The sequence below is a fragment of the Canis aureus genome, chromosome X (assembly GCF_053574225.1).
Source record: "Canis aureus isolate CA01 chromosome X, VMU_Caureus_v.1.0, whole genome shotgun sequence".
Lineage (NCBI taxonomy): Eukaryota > Metazoa > Chordata > Mammalia > Carnivora > Canidae > Canis > Canis aureus.
This window is the reverse complement of record NC_135649.1, coordinates 27,430,755-27,449,353: the sequence shown is the minus strand read 5'-3', so window position 1 is coordinate 27,449,353 and position 18,599 is coordinate 27,430,755. Positions and strand designations below refer to the sequence as shown.

General features: G+C 37.0%; 1 protein-coding gene across 3 annotated transcripts in view; it reads right to left on the bottom strand.

Annotated features, from left to right (window-relative positions):
* The window catches only part of TENM1 (teneurin transmembrane protein 1), a 794,498-nt gene that overhangs the window by 735,868 nt on the left and 40,031 nt on the right, over window positions 1–18,599 (bottom strand). The window contains exon 4 of one of the 3 annotated variants that reach the window (XM_077888554.1): window positions 6,733–6,860. The exons of the other annotated variants lie outside the window; for them this stretch is intronic. The gene's annotated coding sequence lies outside the window, so the exon portion shown is untranslated. The remainder of the gene's footprint in view (window positions 1–6,732; window positions 6,861–18,599) is intronic. 3 annotated transcript variants of the gene reach the window in all.

The window sequence follows — 18,599 nt, the reverse complement described above, 5'->3', positions numbered from 1 at the left end:
GGAAAGGTAGCCTAATACTGAAGAAAGAGTAGGAGCAGTTAAGTCAGCCAGATTAGGGTTCAGAATCCAGGTTCTCCACTTCCTAGCTGTCTGACCTTAGCTTGTAAAATATCTACAAGCCAAATTCTCATAAGCTGTAAAATAGGAATAATTTCTATCTTCCAGTGTTGTGAGAATTAGAGAATATAAAACACACAACAGGGCACTTAGCAGATAGTAGATGCTCAACAAACATTAGTTCCCCTCTTTATCAGTGCAGTGGATATGGGGGCAGAGTGTGGAAACTAGCTTTCAATCACTTGAAACTTCATTAATTTTTATGTTAACTTAATCTTTTGATTAGATGGTAAAGATGGACAAGTTTTTAATTCTTCCCGATTCCAGTTGAATGGTAGGACTATTTTTATGTGAAGTGATATGACTTCACTAAAGAGCTGACACTCCAATTTCGAAATGTAAAAAATTTTAAAAAGAACATCTCACTCAAAGTCAATGATCAATGATTTAAGAAAAACATTTTATTACCTAGTGTTTTTCAATCTAATTCCTCTGAGCTTTATGTATCCAAAGAGATTCCTTAAGGGTCACGGTAGAGGATAATGAGGAGGCCAAGCAGAAAGTAGAGAAGATGAGAGACTGGGCCTCAGCCTTCTCTCTAATCTAGGTAGCTCCACTTAATTATAGGTGTTGGGATTCTACATAGGATTTTACTTAAGAAGATGCTTGGACGTCTTTCAGAAAAAAAGATGTAAGACCCCACTGCTGTACAACATAGCCTCTTTCCCTTGGCACGGACAGTCAAATCTGGACTGCGATTCTACTTGAGTCTGACATCCACACTATTAGTCACCTCATTCTAGTACAGTTGTAACCATACAGCTTCTGATCTTTCTAGGATGGATCTGAATTGCAGCCTGAAAATATATCTGATCTTAAGTATGTTGGTCTAGGTGTATGCTGCTTATACAGTCATGAACACACTTATCCAAAGGAAACAGCAGTAGGGAGGGGAGGAGGGGGTTGGAGTCACTGCACCAGCAGTATGCAAGATTCTTTGGAAATAATATGTAGATCCTTGAACTGGCTCACCAAGGGAACATCTGTTGGTCGGCAATACTTGACAGGTTCCACCAAGGAGAAAAAATTAGATAAAAGAGTATGTATAATAACGGCAGTTCACGTATGAAGCATCATGATGGGGTAGATACACATGCAAAAGCAAAAAAAAAATGTAGAGAAATACTTAATAATCTCATAAAGAGATGGTGTCAAACAGAGGGGTTTTCAGGCAAGAGAAGATATCTCAGAGACCCCTTCTGGAACTGAAGAAACGGATTGTTTTTCAAGTTGCCCAGAGTGTGTATGACTATTAATAATATGATTAGTCTCAGAGTCAGAGATAAATGGGTTCCCAACAGAGCAAGAGTATATATCTCCACTATACAGTTTTCCAATCTATTTTTTTTATCCAGCCTCAAATTGAATCCTTTTAATTTTATTTAAAGGAATGATTGTTATTCTTGAATGTGTAATGATATCAGAGCATAAAAGATTTCCTGATGTAGACTCAGCTGGGATTTTACTCTAATATTATTAACCCAAATGAAAACTTTCTTGAGCAAAGCTGATCTTATTTCTATACTGCCAAGACTAACAATAGCTTACATGTCTTCAGCCATGGAAACTAATGTTAGCTGCTAGGTAAAAGTAGCGCAACCCTTTGTCACTTTCCTTTAAAATACCTATCATCAAAAGACCAACATACTAACTTTGGGATATTAAAAATTTAGAAATCTTGTCAAAGAGAAATTAACTATTCCCTACACAAAGCATAGGCATATAAGTGTAGATTGTGAAACAAGAAATTCTCTTGTACTGCAATGATCCCATGAGGGAAAAAAATGAGAAAAAAGCCCCAAATCTTCTTGGGAAAGAGACTAACATAGCATTTACTGCTTTTCCCTTTACATTATTTAAAATATTATTTCTGGATATCAGGAGAAATAGTCAATCTAGAGGTTAGTTTTCCTAGACCACAAAATTAAGCAGTTGGATGCTTTAAAAACATTTGGATAATTTCTAGAGTTTTATTTTTCATAGATATTTCTCATGTCTCACTGACACAGAGTAATTTTGAGTCATAATGCAAATTATTTTAAGAAAGCAAGCAGCAACTTGATTTCCTCCAAACAGATTAGTTTTGAAATGTTTTTGTTCCCTATGAAGTACAGAATGGTGTATTCCTAAATCCAAATGTACACAAGGTGTGAGGATCACTCTGATGATAACTTTCGGTCAAATTCATTAGCAATGTCAGTGATCCTGAGTCATTTATGAGTACACATTAGGAAAACTAACCTTCCAATAAATCTAAAGATGTAACTCAATTTTTACATCATGTTCCTCTCTTATACTTTAATGCTTATTCTGATATTATGAAATTTAAACACTAATACAGTTACACTTGAAATCACAGCTTACATCATAAAACTAAAGAGATTAAAATGGTCCAGAGTAAGTGTCACCCCACCTCCTGTGCTGCCAATAGTGGCCTTCTAATTTTTGTCACTTTACAAAATGATCATGAAAAACTTGAAATGGGAGTCATGTACTGCCTATAAAACACATCCCACTTGCTAACCCATTGTTAAAGTGAGTCAGGCAGTCTGGGTAAGGGGTGAGGAGAGAACTAAACTCTCCACATCAGTTCTGTTCAACTACAATTCCTCTCCCTTCTCTCTACTTCAACACCTTAATCATATTTACTAAGTTAGGACTTGGGCCTGAAAGACTCAGCCATATTCTCCAAATAACTTACAATGCCCCAGGAGCATGGGAGTACCACATCTGAGAAGTAAAGTGATAAGTATCCATAAGACCAAGGACTTTATCAGCTGTATTCACAGTACCTAGCCTAGGACTTGGCATATAATAGGTACTCATAAATATTTAATGAATGAATAAATGAGTGAGTAAAATAAAGACATGTCTAAGGCCTTCTCCTTTCCCATTTTCCATCCCCCGAACTATTAATTTAATTCCCATCTTCCATAAGAAAAGTGGGCCTGATTTCTTCTTTGAGACTACAAGCATTCACTGCAGCCAGACCATGTGGCCCCCTATGGCATTCATAGTGATGAGATTGACTTGTATTAGACAATGGAGGATTCTGCTTCTCAATTACCAGGTCACTTTACACTTTGTATTAGTCCTTATTGTTAAATGATGATTGAGTCCATCACTGAGACATACTGGAAATCATTAAGGCTATAACCAGGCTGCCTCCCAAATATTTCAGACAAATCCAAGTGACTTTCCAATTTTTAAAATTTACCAACTGAAATGCACCCGAAAATCACAATTTGGTCTTAAGCTCTGCAATTGCTATAGATTCTTAGTTTGCAAAATTTGCAAACTGTAACCCTATATTTATTTAGCAAAGCTACATTATGTGCAACATTAATATTAATAAAACAAGCCATCTCATTTATCTTTATTAACAAGACTGTCACTTCATAAATTTTCAACTAACACCCAATGACTTTTTATATTTGAATGCAAAAAAAGACAAATTAAAATTCTTCATCCATTTCACTTCAACTGAGGGAAATCAAGCAGAAAACACAGTTAGAACAAATGCCCTCTTGGAGCTGAGAACTCAAGTTTGGTTTGATTCAGCCTGGGTTCACTGGCATAGGACCAAGTTAAATCTTTCAAGTTGCTTCCTAACTTTCTTAATCATAGAAAACATATTGATTGAGCACATTATGATAACAGAATTAACTAGAACACTGTCCTTTTTCAGAAAGAGCTTTTATACCTATTGTCACCTTTTAGTTGGCATAAATGATCAGTAAAATTTACTAGGCAATCTGTGTGAATTTTGTGCAAACACGAAGTCAATATGTCAACATAGAGGTATAAAGATCAACCCAAGAAGATATTTCTAATGTAGAACCAACCATAAGTAGGGACCACCTGGATAGGAAATTTTAGACTTTATTTTATGGGCAGATAGCCATTAAAAATGTTTTAAGCAGGATTCTGGAATGATAAGTTCCCATATTGTAGAGAGAATTTTGGGAGAGAGAGAGAGAGAGAGAGAGAGGATTAGGACATAGAGTGAAAAGTAGAATTAATTGGCAGTTTTTTCCTATTCACAGGGAAAACCTACTCACCTTTGAAGTTAATGCAACACATATTTAGTGAGAGATACAAACAAGCTAAAGGGTTTATGATTAGCAAGCCAAGCCTTGCTCACCCATTTTTTTTCTTTTTCTTTCTTTTCCTTTTTGCCTCCCATGTTACTCCATAACATGTCCTCATTGAATTTGGCTGATTTCTAATAATTTCTTCAGTATATTAAAGTCACTTTAAAGTCACTTTGAATTCTAAGCCCAACTACCAAGAACCTGACCATAGCCCTTAATAATTTCCATTAGCTCCTCTCAGGTGCAATCCTTCCCTTTTCACTTAAACATAGATTCATCAAATTTCTCAAGTTTTTCTTGTTTCAAATAGGATGAAAGAAAAAATATGTACATGTATAAAATATACACTACATAGAATAATATTAATATATATAACAATGTGCATAAATGTGTATATATCTTTCTAGTATTATACACTATAATTTGTCCCAATGCAACTTATGCACCAGCACACATGTCAAACAATCAGTATCTTCTTGCCTTAACTCATACACATGAGCGCATGTGCACAAACACAGAGCATTTCATTTCCAGCTTCATTGTTTCTCATCTTACTCCTATGAGCTTCCACAACTCTAATCACAGGCACATGCTTCATGGGAGTTTAAAGATTCTTTTCATGTTTTACTCAACATTACTTTTTTTGTTATAAAAATTAGTTGAGCCAGAATAGACTCTCTATTTAAATCTGCAAGACTCTAACTTTATAATTAGACTTAAAATACACTTCTTCACTCCCACTAAATCTGTTCTTCATCCTCAATGAAACCTCCTATCACATTGTGTCTAAGTTCCCAGTCTATCAGCCTCTTCCTGACTACCCTCATGTGCCCACCTGACCCTCACCAGTGATCACAGGTCCTCTATGCCCCACCTGCTACCACACGGGAAGCACTGATTCACAACCCTGCATCCGGCCCTCTTTCGTTTTTTTCCCCCTTCCTGCTCACAGGCAGCTGAAAGCAAAAGCTACATCTTCTTGTTGATTGGTTCCACTGCAGATCCATCAAGGTTTTTTTTTTTTTTAACAGCAGTGGGTCCTTAAAAATCTAGCACGGATGCTTTTACTCAGCCCTACTTCACTCAGCCCTTGGTCACGGAGGGCATTTTCTCTTATTCTTAGAGAAATAAGTCACCGGGGTCTGAATGCTCAGCTTTCCTTAGCTATTCCTTCCAGATGTATTTTCATCTATCTCTACTCCTTTTCTCATCTGCACCAAAGGGAGAAATATTCTCCTAATTTTCTAATAATCTTCCCTCATTTGTGCTTTTAATCTCCATCTCCTTCATATCACCTCTTCTGAAATTCTGCTCTATTCTTTTCCCTACCAAAATTTATCTCTAACTCTTTCTCTATAAATATGTGTCTATCTCACTCACTCTTTTTCAATCTTTCTCTTGTTCATTCTCTTTCTCTCCAACATGCAATTACTTTCTCAGTTTCTCTCAGTCTCTCAATTTCTCTCTCAGTCTTACCCTGTTTTTTAAGTGCTCTCGTCTCATCCCTTCTGTTCTCATTCTCATCTTTGAGTTCCTCAACATAGTATATGCTAGTTCTCTAGTCTAACTACTATATCTCTAGCCCAACTACTTGGTCCTTTTGCTTCTCTTTCTCTACCAGCTTCTTAAAGCCAGTCTCCCCCTGAGTTATGTCCTCTTCCCTGTTTTCATTCTATATGCTCACACTGAGCAATTTTCACAGATTATGGTTTTAACTTTCCCATATGTACATATAATGCTCAAACCTATATCTCTGGCTCTGAAATATCTCTTGAACTCCAGTTTCAGAGTTCTGAATGCCTAGTGTTCTACATTAATCTTAGATACATCCCATATCACTTTTTTCAGTCAAATCTGCCCCTCCTCCTGCCCCTCCCCCGGTATTCCCCTAGGTGATAGCTGAAGACCTGTGGTCATTCTTCTCTATTGCTCCTTATGCCCCACATACAATTAGTTACTAAGTTCTGTCTATCATACCTAAAAAATATTTCTTCCTTTCCATTTATACTGCCCTGTCCTAAGTCAGGCACTCATCTCTCACACGTGGATAATTGTAGTGAAGTCCTAACTGGTTCCTTCACATCCTATATCCTCTCCCTCTAATACACCCTCAATACAGCTACCAAAATTCTCTCCACAAAATGAAAACTAGATCATGCCAGAATTCTGCTTAAAATACTTCAATGGCTCTCTTTGCCTACACAATTAAGTCTAAATTCATTAACTGGCATTCAAGGTTCCATCACTCTAGCAATACATACTTTAAGTTGTCCCAATGCAAGTTATGCTCCAGCCACACTAGAACACATGATATACATGTCAAAGAAGTGATATACTACCATGTCCTAGCTCATGTTCTTTCAGTAGACTGGGATGAATACCACTCCACCTTGCACTCAGCATACACTCTTACTTCATTAACTGGTAAACTCCTACCAATTTTTAAGACCAGGTCAATTGTTACCATCTCCCTCTATAGCCCGCTCTGTCTCCATTAATGAAATTAACCTCCTCTGCTTACCACAGCACACTGTACATATCTGTATTATAGCTCTTGTTCCACCAGACCGTAGTTGTTATGCTCTCTTCTCATCAACCAGATTGTTAGTTCCTGAGGACAGGATTGACATCTATTTATATCTTCAGAACCTAGCACAGAGTATGGTAAATATTTAGTTCTCAATGAATCTGTATGCAGTAAATGAATTAATGAATATATTTAATTATTAAGAAAAATAACTTCCATGTAACAAAGGATAAATAATATTTTAATTACCATGGAACTGACTATATTTAAGATATCATACAGTAATGCCATATAAAGCATCTTCTGTCCCCCACCCCCCCTGGGAAAAGGAAATAACTATGGCCATCAAAGAAACTCAAAGTGGAAGAAAACAGGATCAGTTTTTACTTCTAATGTAAGGAGACCCTGACAAAAAAATAAAGTACCTTCCATATGTGAGGCACTAAATTAGGATGGAAGTATGCAATGAGGGGCTATAAAATATATTCTATCCACAATTTACATCTTTTAGGTGGCTTAAGACCCACCTCCTCTATGGTCTAACACAGGCAATATTCTTATTTTTTAGCTTATTGAGACTACTATTTCAGTATCGCACACATGTTTATAACATGAGTAATGACGACCATCACCATCTAAACGTTTTGATTAAAAAATGGAAGAAAGGCAAAGAGGGAGGGAGAGAGGGAAGGAGATAAGGAAATGCCCAAAATGGTGGTTAGCTATGGAAAGAGACTCTTCACATTTCCCACACAGATGGTATTTACATGAGGACAGAATGGGCAATCTGAGTTATTGTTTGGTTTTCACTTTTATTTCCCCATCTCAACTGTTCTAATCAGATCTATAGGAGTTATAAAAATTAAAGCCTACTGAAAACTCTCTACAGAGAGCATACTGTAGTTGCAAAATATCAAAATAAATAAACCTAGTAGTTTGTATCTACTACTAATTTTCTATAGTTGCGACAACTCTGCCAAGTCTACATTCCTTTCACATGCTGTCTGTTGAGACAGCTGGCCTGGGTTAGAGGGCAAAGACCGGCAAGAGACCGGCAAGAAGATAGAGTGAAAATAAGTAGCTCATCTGGGGGAATTCTCCTTATTTGCTTCAAAGTAACCAGTCATATACTATTAAACATGCATGTGGCCATTATACCACATCTCCTAGCGAATGCCTAATCTAAAATCAAGCCATAATCTCATTTTGCCTCTAAATATATCTATAGATAAAAATTAAATAAGTTAAAAGGTATCAACATATTAAAAGCATGTTTTTTATTCATAAAAACATGGGTAAACAATCTGTACAAAGCATAACAATGGATTTTAACTGGACATAATTTCTGGCAAAATTTGAGCAAGGATAAAACTTCTGTGTGATGAAAGTCTTTCTAAGAAAAATTGCTTCTGTGAGATCGTGATTCAGTGTTTGACATTCCCTATTGTTTTCTATTAAAAGGCTTTTAGCAGTTCTCAGCAGAAAGTCAAACCAGTTCATGCACCAATATTTATTACTTAAATGGCATAGTGAGGTTTATACAAAATCAAAGTTATCTTTAAATAGGAAATCTGTATAAAATTCCTAGGAATTTGAGGGGAAAAATGGAAATCCTAGTGGGCCGACAGGTCCTGAAAATGTATGATGCATCTCGGGCTTATAGCCACAGTTATGTTGAAAGAGTAAACTTAAAAAATAAATCATCAGAACATGGTATCTTAAAAAGCAATGCAGGCTAAAAATCCTCAGCAAAAAAGAAATCCCCCAAAAATATTAAAATAAAGTGACTTTGATCTTTCCAGCAAAGTTATAAAGCAATGAAAGTATTTATCCAAAATAGTTTAACATCACTGCTTTAAAAATAATGGCAAGTCAGCATAAGATCACACACAGATCAGAGACCAATGCAGAAAAGACACAGATGAACTGTTTGTGGTATATTATAGATTATTGCTTTGTAAGAGAAAATGCTTGAAAATGGGACTTGGGGAAGAATATTATAAATTACTTGGATAATCATGTCACAATCACAGAAAACAGATGAGGCTATTTTTAACTCTTCAAATATAGGAAGTGTATTGAAGGTCAGGAGAGTGGTACAAACACAGAGCATAACTGGCACTAATCGAAAATTGTATATACAGTTATATTGAAAAGTGATTGTACCTTTTTAATGAAAGGCTAGGCCCCAGATAGTCTAACCCAGGACTTCTCAATTAGGGGTAATTTGTCCCCAGTCCACCCAATTCTGGAGAAATTTGACAATATGTGGAGATATTTCTGTCACTGTTGGTGGCAGGGTAAGGGTGGTACTACTTGCTTGTAGTGGGTAGAGGCCAGGCATGCTGCCTAACATTCTACAATGTGCAGGACAACTCCCTGACAACAAAGAATTACCCAACATCAAATGTCAATAGTGCCTTTGTGGAGAAACCCTCGACTAAGTAAATATACAGAGACCTTACAACAACCTTAGCTAACACAGACTGAACTTTGTCATATACAGTATCATCTTGGATCTCATGTCCAAGTACTGTACAAAAGATATCAGAAGATATTTTCACCTATAAGTTGATTTCATTTTAATTTATGGATTTTGCTAGAGAGGATTATAATAAAACTATTTTATAGGTTCATCTAGTAGGGCAGCATATTTCATGGAAGGCAGCCAAGAGTAAGTAGTGTGAATGTGCAGAAGAATGTGTGTGGGTTTAAGAAGGTAAAAGATGGGGGTGCCTGGGTAGTGCACTCAGTTAAAGCAACCAACTCTTGGTTTTGGCTCAGGTCTGATCTCAGAATCATTAGTTTCTCTCTCCCTCTCCCTCGCCCACTCTCCCCAGCTCCTGTGTGGGCACACACGCACATGCTTTCTTGCTAAATAAATAAATAAATAAATAAATAAATAAATAAATAAAATAAATCTTTTTTTAAAAAAACGAAGGTAAAAGATGATTTGACCAATTGAAGGGAAGCAGAATATACCACCGCAAAATACACCTCTTTGCCATAAGGATTATTTTAGGCTGATTATTTTTAAAAAACAGCTGACACAGGAAAGGCTCTGAAAACTGAGTAGAGTTTATCCTTTTATAAGAGACTTTTAGATTTATAAGGAAAATCTCCATTTGTAAGGGTGTCTCCCTCTCTGTGCCAAGAAGAGAAAGATGATTCTAAATCTCGAGAAACTCTTATCAGTGGAGAAGGCAATGACTTAGAACTGTATAACAACCTTACCCTTGTTTACTGTGCTTTTTCTGATAGCCTCCCATAACTGGCTTCTCACTTCCTCCCCAAATCTTCTTTTCTTTTTAGGTGGAGATAATTTTTAAGGTGTTGGCTTGGGCCATTTCTGGGAGTAACTGTTTTGCTGGGTACCTCCCACACATTCAGGAGGTAAACATATTATTAGCCTTCTACTTGTTTTTCTCCTGTTAATCTGTCTTTTAGCACAGGAGTGTCTGAGCCAAGAACCTAAAAAGGATACAGGAAAAATTATTTTTCCTCCCCACGTAGTGCAGATGTGGGTGGTTGAAGAGAAAAAAAGGCACACATATCGAATACTACTTAACTGCAATGAAAGAGGACATGAATTATAGAAAAATGATGGATTTTGTTCATTTGATCAAAAATAACACATGTATGTAGATTTTCCATTCGTTGTATTGAGAGAAAGCTTTCCAGTAAAACTTAGGAGCCATTGTTCCATAAGGCAATTTCTGAGAGCGATAGCCATACAATTCTAGGAACACACAGAACCACAGTTTGTGCAAACTAGGATACTGTGAAGAAGACCAACATTATTGCCACCCAAGAATACCTTCTGGATTCAAGATGTGCTCTATGGTCAAGAGGCTAGTAGATGCCACTGAAGAGGACCATAAGACAAGCCTAAACCCAAATCACACTTGCTGAGAGAGCTGCTTGAGAGAGAAGGGAGGAGGAACAGAAAGCAATTAAATCAGTGATAATACAAAGAATACAGGTGTGTCTGAAAACCCCAAGAAAACAATTGCTTCCTAAGCAAGCTGAGTCTCAAATGAAAAAAGCAAGCATAAGGCTAGAGTCCCCCAACTGCTGTTTCCTCACTGGAGGAAATGCCTTAGTAATTCAGTTACCACATAAAGGAGAAAGGAATCTGTCAGGAGCCCAAGAAAAGCTTGAGGGAAACTCTTTTGTTTCCCCCAAGAAAGAGCTAAATCAAGGAAATTTGGTGCTTAAGGAGGACTGCCACCAAGTGTTCTGTTTTAAGACACACAAGGTAAAACAAGTAGAATTCACTCTGAGTTTCAACTGTTAGAATGCCCTTGGGGTGAATGACTGGGGGGGAGGGAGGGTGATTCTACTCAAACGCAATTTCCAGAATATCACTTACTGCATTAATTATAGGCCTTTCTACACCAGTCAACCTTTGAAGAAAAAGGTCTTTTCCTCTTCTAGATATAAACTGAATTAATCTCCTGAGTCTTGAAAAAAAAAAACCTAACTGGTTCAATTCCTCAGGTGAGACTACTAAAACAGAATTGAAAGTTATTTCTTCCCCACCCCTTTTTCTTGATGGGTAATTAGTGAAAGTATACTAATCAGCAAAACAGAGGGGGTTTTCATGCCAAGCATACTTGAGTACAATAATCCCACCTAACATCTGTAGAGCTTTCATTTTCCAAGAGCACTTCCTCACCAGAGTCCTCTTATACCAACTGTATCTACATAAAACTGGGATTTTCAGATTAAGCTATTCTTTGACCCTTAGTTTCCACCTTACTTTGCTACCGTGACTCTGTGAAAAGTCAAATTGGGTGTTAAATGTACAGCACAAATTCACAGACAGCAATTCAGCATGAAAGTACTTGAAAAGGGAACACTTGGAAGGGATTTGAATGTAGTGCCTGAGCAGAGATGAATAATGCACAAGCACGTCCCCCAGCAGTGACGCAGGCATCTTTTACACAAGACATCAGTCCCCACACTTAATAGATCGGGTGTCATTTTCACTACATGTATGTTGTGTCGACTATTGTGGAGAGGTATGTTGTTCATAAACTAAAGCTGCATTTTAAACCTTGCGTCATCTCCTTAAACATTAGTATGCTTAAGACACTGTGTGATAAAATATAACACCATTTTCAAGGAACAGCGGGATGTTTTTACTGCTTCATACATAACTCAATTGCAAACATGGAATTAATAAAAAGAAAATACAATCAATTAGTTAAATGTTACCTGATTCACTACCCAACTAGATTTACTATAGGCCAAAGTAATTATCGAATCCCAGCTATACCAGTGTTTGAAGCCAATCTACACTAAAAAGAAAGGGCACTGGCGTTACATTTCTTAAATTTACATATTTAAATTGGAGTCATAACCCTGGCGTTTGGGATAAGACTCTGAAGTCATCGAAGTTATGACAGAGTAAGAGATGGAAACTAGCTTGAAATATTTCTTTTTGGAAAAGTGTCTGAGATGCATGAGTTTAACCCAGATTTACCTGTACTAACAGGCTTGGGAATGATCTTGAAACTTCGACAGAGGTCTCTTGCTCTATCTAATCAACATATTTTCACCTTCCTCTTCATATTATAGTGAAAAGAAAAAGCAGACCCACCTGACGGTAGTATTTGTCCACATTTCTTAAGGGTTAAGAGCAGGAAGGAGACCACACAAAAAGGAGAACATGGGAAATTAGTAGAGTTTTTGCAGATTACCTTAAGGTCAGGGCCTTGAGGTCAGGACCTGTGCATTTTTGTTCTTGACGCTTGTATCTTAAGCCAGACACAGGCATAATGGGCCATTAGTTAAGAAAACCTCCTAATGAGGGCTTTTGTGAGATCACATTCTTTGTAAACATCCTCAACTCTTGGTTTACTCTAAACATTCAGCAAATGTTGTTTTTTGAATGCCTCAAAAACTGAATCTAAATATTTAGCTTTCTACCAACTCTATTGCTGGTAACTTTGCATGAACCAAGTATTTATTGAACTGCTATGTGTTAGGCACTGGCCTATCCTCACAAGGCATATAGTCAAGTCCAAGAATCCTCAACTTTGGTTGCACATTAGAATCACCTGGGGTACTTAAAAAATACTGACACCTGGGCTCCACTCCACACCAATTAAGTCAATCTGTGTGAGATTGGATGTCATTATCTTTTTAAAAATCTCTCTAGGTGATCCTATATGCAGCTAGAATTGAGAACTGTTGATCTAGCTGTTCATTTTTTACTTAATCACTTAGAAAATGATTCCATAGTCATACATGTAGACATAGGCTGTTTGCCTTATATTGGAATCCTTGGGACAAATTTCTGCTTCTGTTTAACTAGCTTATTATAGCAATCACCCCAATATGCAATACAGCTTGCAAATATAAATGTCACTATCAGGTTACAGTACAAGTGCTCAGCACAAGGCTGTTTGCAGATAGACACATATTACATATACTTTTGTATCCATCGACTGATACCATGTTTTTTGTTGCTATTATAGATTTTGAAGCACTTTACACCATGCACATGTAATAAAACTTGATGATGATTGGTTTCTCTGGGAGCAATTTCCAAGAACAGCTCACCTCTCAACAAGTCTATTTGGTGTGAACAAACTAACATGCCACGATTTCCAAACAACTTTGCATTATGAATTCAACACCAATGGCCGTGTTTGGAATGCACATCTAAAGTGAAAGGAGTTCAAAATCGAGGTATAAAATACAGTCATGTTATTCAGAGTTCACTCGGGTACAATTCATGGAAGAAAACCTGGAAATACCTAAATATGTTCCCTGGAACACTTAACTTGAACACATATCTGAGCGATAATCCCACTATTTCAGGAAAGAAAATATCATCATTTGAGCAAACTCACTAGATGATAAAGGGTAAAAGAGCAAAATAGTCAGTGTGCTTCAGAATTCCCATCTTTTAAGCCAAATATATATAGCATACATGACACCAATGTAAAGAAATCAAACTTCCTAAGACATACATCCCTAAACCAAAAATAAAGACATCAAATTTATGAAGAGGAAGAAATATTTTTTGGCTGTGCTCTTACCTACATCTTGACATAGAATAATAAATATATTTTCAAAAATCATGGAAAATACCAAATTGAGTCAATTATGTTCATTCCCACTCAAGATGGTCTTTATAGAGGTACCAAGGAGCATTTCAGACCAGGGATAAAGGGTCATGGTTGTCTACATGACATCAACCACAAAAGCTGAGGGTAGTACCCAAGAGCAGCCCTTTATGGCATTGACATCCATACTTCTCAAAGCAATTTTTGGGAAGTTACACTAGTCAGCAACTCTCAGAAGTAGATGCATATTTTAATCATTTTTGAGAGCCTGTAAAGTACCAATTTGGGATTCCACTCCTAGAGATTCTGATTTAGTAGATTCCCAAGAGAGAACAAGGGCCCATATAGTATTTGTAGGCGAAATCACCCACATCAACACTCAGACCAATATCAAGGAATCACTATATGTCTGTGGCTAAGAGTACTAATGGAGGCTAGTGGTTGAGGTACCAGGCCCAACTGGAGGGTATGGGCTTGAATGCAGTTCCCAGTGAGAAAATGGGGACTCAATGACTTCTAAGTTCTCTTTAATTTATAAAATAAAAAATGTGATTGTGACACTAGGATTCTAGGATACCCGAAAAAAATTGATACTATGTTAACAACAAAGGAAGAGGAAATGGTTGTTGGATAAGTAAATGGCAGTATGCAGTCATTAAAAAAAGGAGAGTTAGAGTCAGCTTCCAGAGACCCAAGTTGTGTGGGAGAGCAAAGGCAGAAACAGTCCATGAACACATGAGATGAGATTTTTGAAATCCAATATGAGCACAACTAACAAGTAGGAAATGGAGTTCACTCAAAAAAGATACTGGATACAATGACCTGGGAGGTGCACAGAAGGCACTGTGGTCACATGATTGCTAATCATTAAGAAAGAAGCTGCAGACTCTCTTTTGGTTTTGAGGCCTTTAACTTCTCTTGCTAGCCCCCCTTGAAACTATCAGACTGAACTGAACTTTGGCCTGTGGATTTACAGTACTCACACACACCCATCTCCCACATAAAACTTCATATGTACATAATCATGTTTTTGAAAAAAAATGTACTCTGCCATTTTTTACCAAACCCAACTCCCAGTCCTGGGATAAATGGGCCTTACAAATAGTATGGTCTTCTGAGAATTGATCTTATAACACTGATCATCTATTGTGTCATCCATATCATCTGCTGGGGTTATCAATATACCAGCCCAAATGAATTTGAAAACTTAAATTTCTCAGGCCATATTTTAATTAGAAAATTGATGATTATACCCAGACATATTTTCTTATTATATAACAGAATCTTTCTCCAGTCAGTAACCGAGAAATTCTGAGTCAAAAACATATAGCAAATGTAAAGTTGAAGTAAAATGAGTAAGGCTATCAAATTAGTTTAAATAAGAACCTTTTTTTAGTTACCTGTGATCAGAAACTGTTATTGGCCTATAACAACCAATTCTCTCTCCTTTTTTATTAACATGATCCCAGATTTGTTCAGGTATCCTTTCTCTTCCACTTGTCCATATGCTTCAAGAAAGACTACAAAATTACAATGAAATGCTACTTCATACCCACTAGGATAACTATATAATAGAAAAGACATATAATTACAAGTATTGTAGAGAATGTGGAGAAATTGGGACAAATCTTCAATCACTGTAGGAAAGAATCTGGCATTTCCTCAAAAGGTTAAGCATAGAGTTACTATATGACCTTATAATTCTACTACTAGGTATATATGTAAAAGAAGTAGGGATGCCTGGGTGTCTCAGTGGTTGAGCATCTGCCTTTGGCTCGGGTAGTATTCCTGGGGTCCTGGGATCGAGTCCCACATCAGGTCCCTGCAGGGAGACTGCTTCTCCCTCTGCCTATGTCTCTGCCTCTCTCTCTGTGTCTCTCATGAATAAATAAATAAAATCTTTTTTAAAAAAAAAAGAAGTAAAAGCATATGTTCACACAAATATTTATATACAAATGTTCATAGCATCATTTCCATTGTAGCCAAAAGGTAGACACAACCCAAATGTCCATCAACCCATATATAAACAAAATGTGTTGTATCCATAAAAGAGAATATTATAAAGCCGTAAAAAGGAAGGAAGAGCTGATCCATGCTACAACAAGGATGAACTTTGAAAATATTTTGCTAAGTGAAAGAAGCCAGTCATCATAGGCCACATAACATAGGATTCCATTTATGTGAAATATCCAGAATAGGCAAATCCATACAGAAATAAGTGGATGAGTGATGCTGGGGGCTAGGGACAAAGAGAATAGAGTATAATTACTGAACTGGTATGGGATTTCTTTTAGGGGTGATGAAAATGTTCCAAAAAGAGCTGTGGTGATGATTGCCCAATTCTGTGAATAGACCAAAAGCCACTGAATTGTACACATTAAATGTGTGAATTTTTCTATGTGAGTTGTATCTCAATAAAGCTGTTTTAAGAAGTCTATATCCACAGCCCTAGCCCTAGTCCCAGCTGAAACTGCAGGCCCACACCCAAAGCCAGATTCAGTCACAGAGTGTCAGTCTTGATCAATGTAAATAGGTCATAATTCCATTCTCTTTGACTAAGGAAGAGTCATGTGACCCAATTTTGGCCAATGCAGTGTGAGGGAAAGATTTCTTGGGGGTAAAAATGTAAGAAAGATTTCTCAGCACTAAAGAGTTATAGAAACAAAAGATTTTTCTCTGCCCCTTTCTGCATTGTATGAGGATGTGATGCCTAAAGCTATTGCAGCCATATTGCTATTATGAGAACAAGCTACCTTACATACTGTAAATGGAGTAGCAAGAAATAAAATGATACCTGTAAGCTACAGAAGTGAGCAACCCTACCTTAAGAGTTTTTGTTATGTGAGATAATATATCTCTATTGTTAAAGTCACTCTAAGTTGTGGGGGTTTTTTTCCAAGTTGTATTTAGCAACATCGTAAGTAATAAAATGTACTCCATCTTAATCCAAAATGACTTGAGGTGACTAAATAATCATTTAAAGTTAAGAGTTAGCAAAGTCCTTTATGAAGTCTTATTACCATGGCCATCAACCTTGTCTGACTGTAAACCCCAATACCCCATTATGAGAGACATACTTATTTAAGTTATTAATAGACTTTTAGAAAATAGTTTCCTTAGTTTCTTTTCCTCTTCATCACTTTTTAGTTTTCAACAGGTCTCCAGAAAGCTCTCCCAGAAAGCTCTCCCTTGTATATAAAATCTGATGTGAAAAATCTTAGTATGATACAAAAGCATGCAAAAACACTGGTTGTATTAAGTTTATGTACTATAAATTTTTAGAATTTGTATGTTAACAGGATTTCTAATCTTAACAGATTAGGTAGATTTGATGCTGATGCTTAAGTCTGGATGATAACCCAATTAGATGAAAGAATGCCAGCAATATTTTGTCTGCAAAATCATGACAGATGTTTAATGAAAAAAACTAAATTATTCTTACTTTCAGACAGAAAAATCCTTCATTTTACAATAGACTTTGAAGAGCAGTGTGTGTGTGCGCATCTATTCCTAGGTGAGGGACTTTCTGTTAAGATCATTTGCTAATATACACGATGTCTCTATTAAAATTTATTTGGAAAACAAAGACACTGGGGGTATATCACCACAAGTCCAGTACTAAACACTGACATTGAAGACTTAAAATGTCAACTGCTTGTTTCCCAAAAAAGATGGTAGCATGTATGGGCCCTGGCCAGGAGAAAAGCTTTTATTTGGTTGTTTTTCCCTAAGGCAATCAGAGATTCTCAAAGGATCCAATTCAATTCAACTAACAGTTGTTCAGTGCCTACTATGTGCCAGGTACTATGAGATCCCGAGGAAATAAGAAAAGGACTCAGTAAAAGAATAACTTCTTTGACGTTAGCTCTGTTGCTCCCTGTTTGGGCTGTGAAAACCCTATCAGCTATTGACAGAATTTCACAGTGCTACACTGGCTTCATGGGGAATAAGCAAATGAACTGGGGATACCACCTAATGAAGCACTTCTGCACTGCCATATTTAAAATCCATAAACTTAAGGAAATTTTCATATTTTTTGGTACTTTATCACAATAGTTGCTATCACTGACAACATGTGACCTAGCATCTATAGTAAGTCACTGCAAGCTGATATCTGTTCTTTCCACTCCACTGAAATTACACCTTAAATAAAGGTCACCAGAGCACCATGTGCCTTTTTTCTTTTTTTTTTTTTTTTTTTTTTTTTTTTTTTTTTTTTTTTTTTAAATTTTTATTTATTTATGATAGTCACACAGAGATAGAGAGAGAGGTAGAGACATAGGCAGAGGGAGAAGCAGGCTCCATGCACCGGGAGCCCGACGTGGGATTCGATCCCGGGTCTCCAGGATCGCGCCCTGGGCCAAAGGCAGGCGCTAAACCGCTGCGCCACCCAGGGATCCCCATGTGCCTTTTTTCAACCTTCAGCCTCATCAACACTTCTGCAACATTTCATAGTGCTGACCATCTTCACACCTTTTGATTACCTTTTTTCCTCTATTTTTTTAAAGACTTTATTTATTTATTCATGAGAGACACAGAGAGAGAGGCAGAGACACAGGCAGAGGGAGAAGTAGGCTCCCTGCAGAGAAGCTGACACAGGACTCAATCTCAGGACCCCAGGATTACACCCTGAGCCAAAGGCAGACGCTCAACCACTGAACCACCCAGGTGCCCCAACTTTTTTTCCTTTTTTCTTTTAGACTCCAAAACACTATATTATCCTGGTTTTCATTTTATCTCTCTGACTGCTCCTGCACTTAGTCTTTCATTGGCTAATCTTCC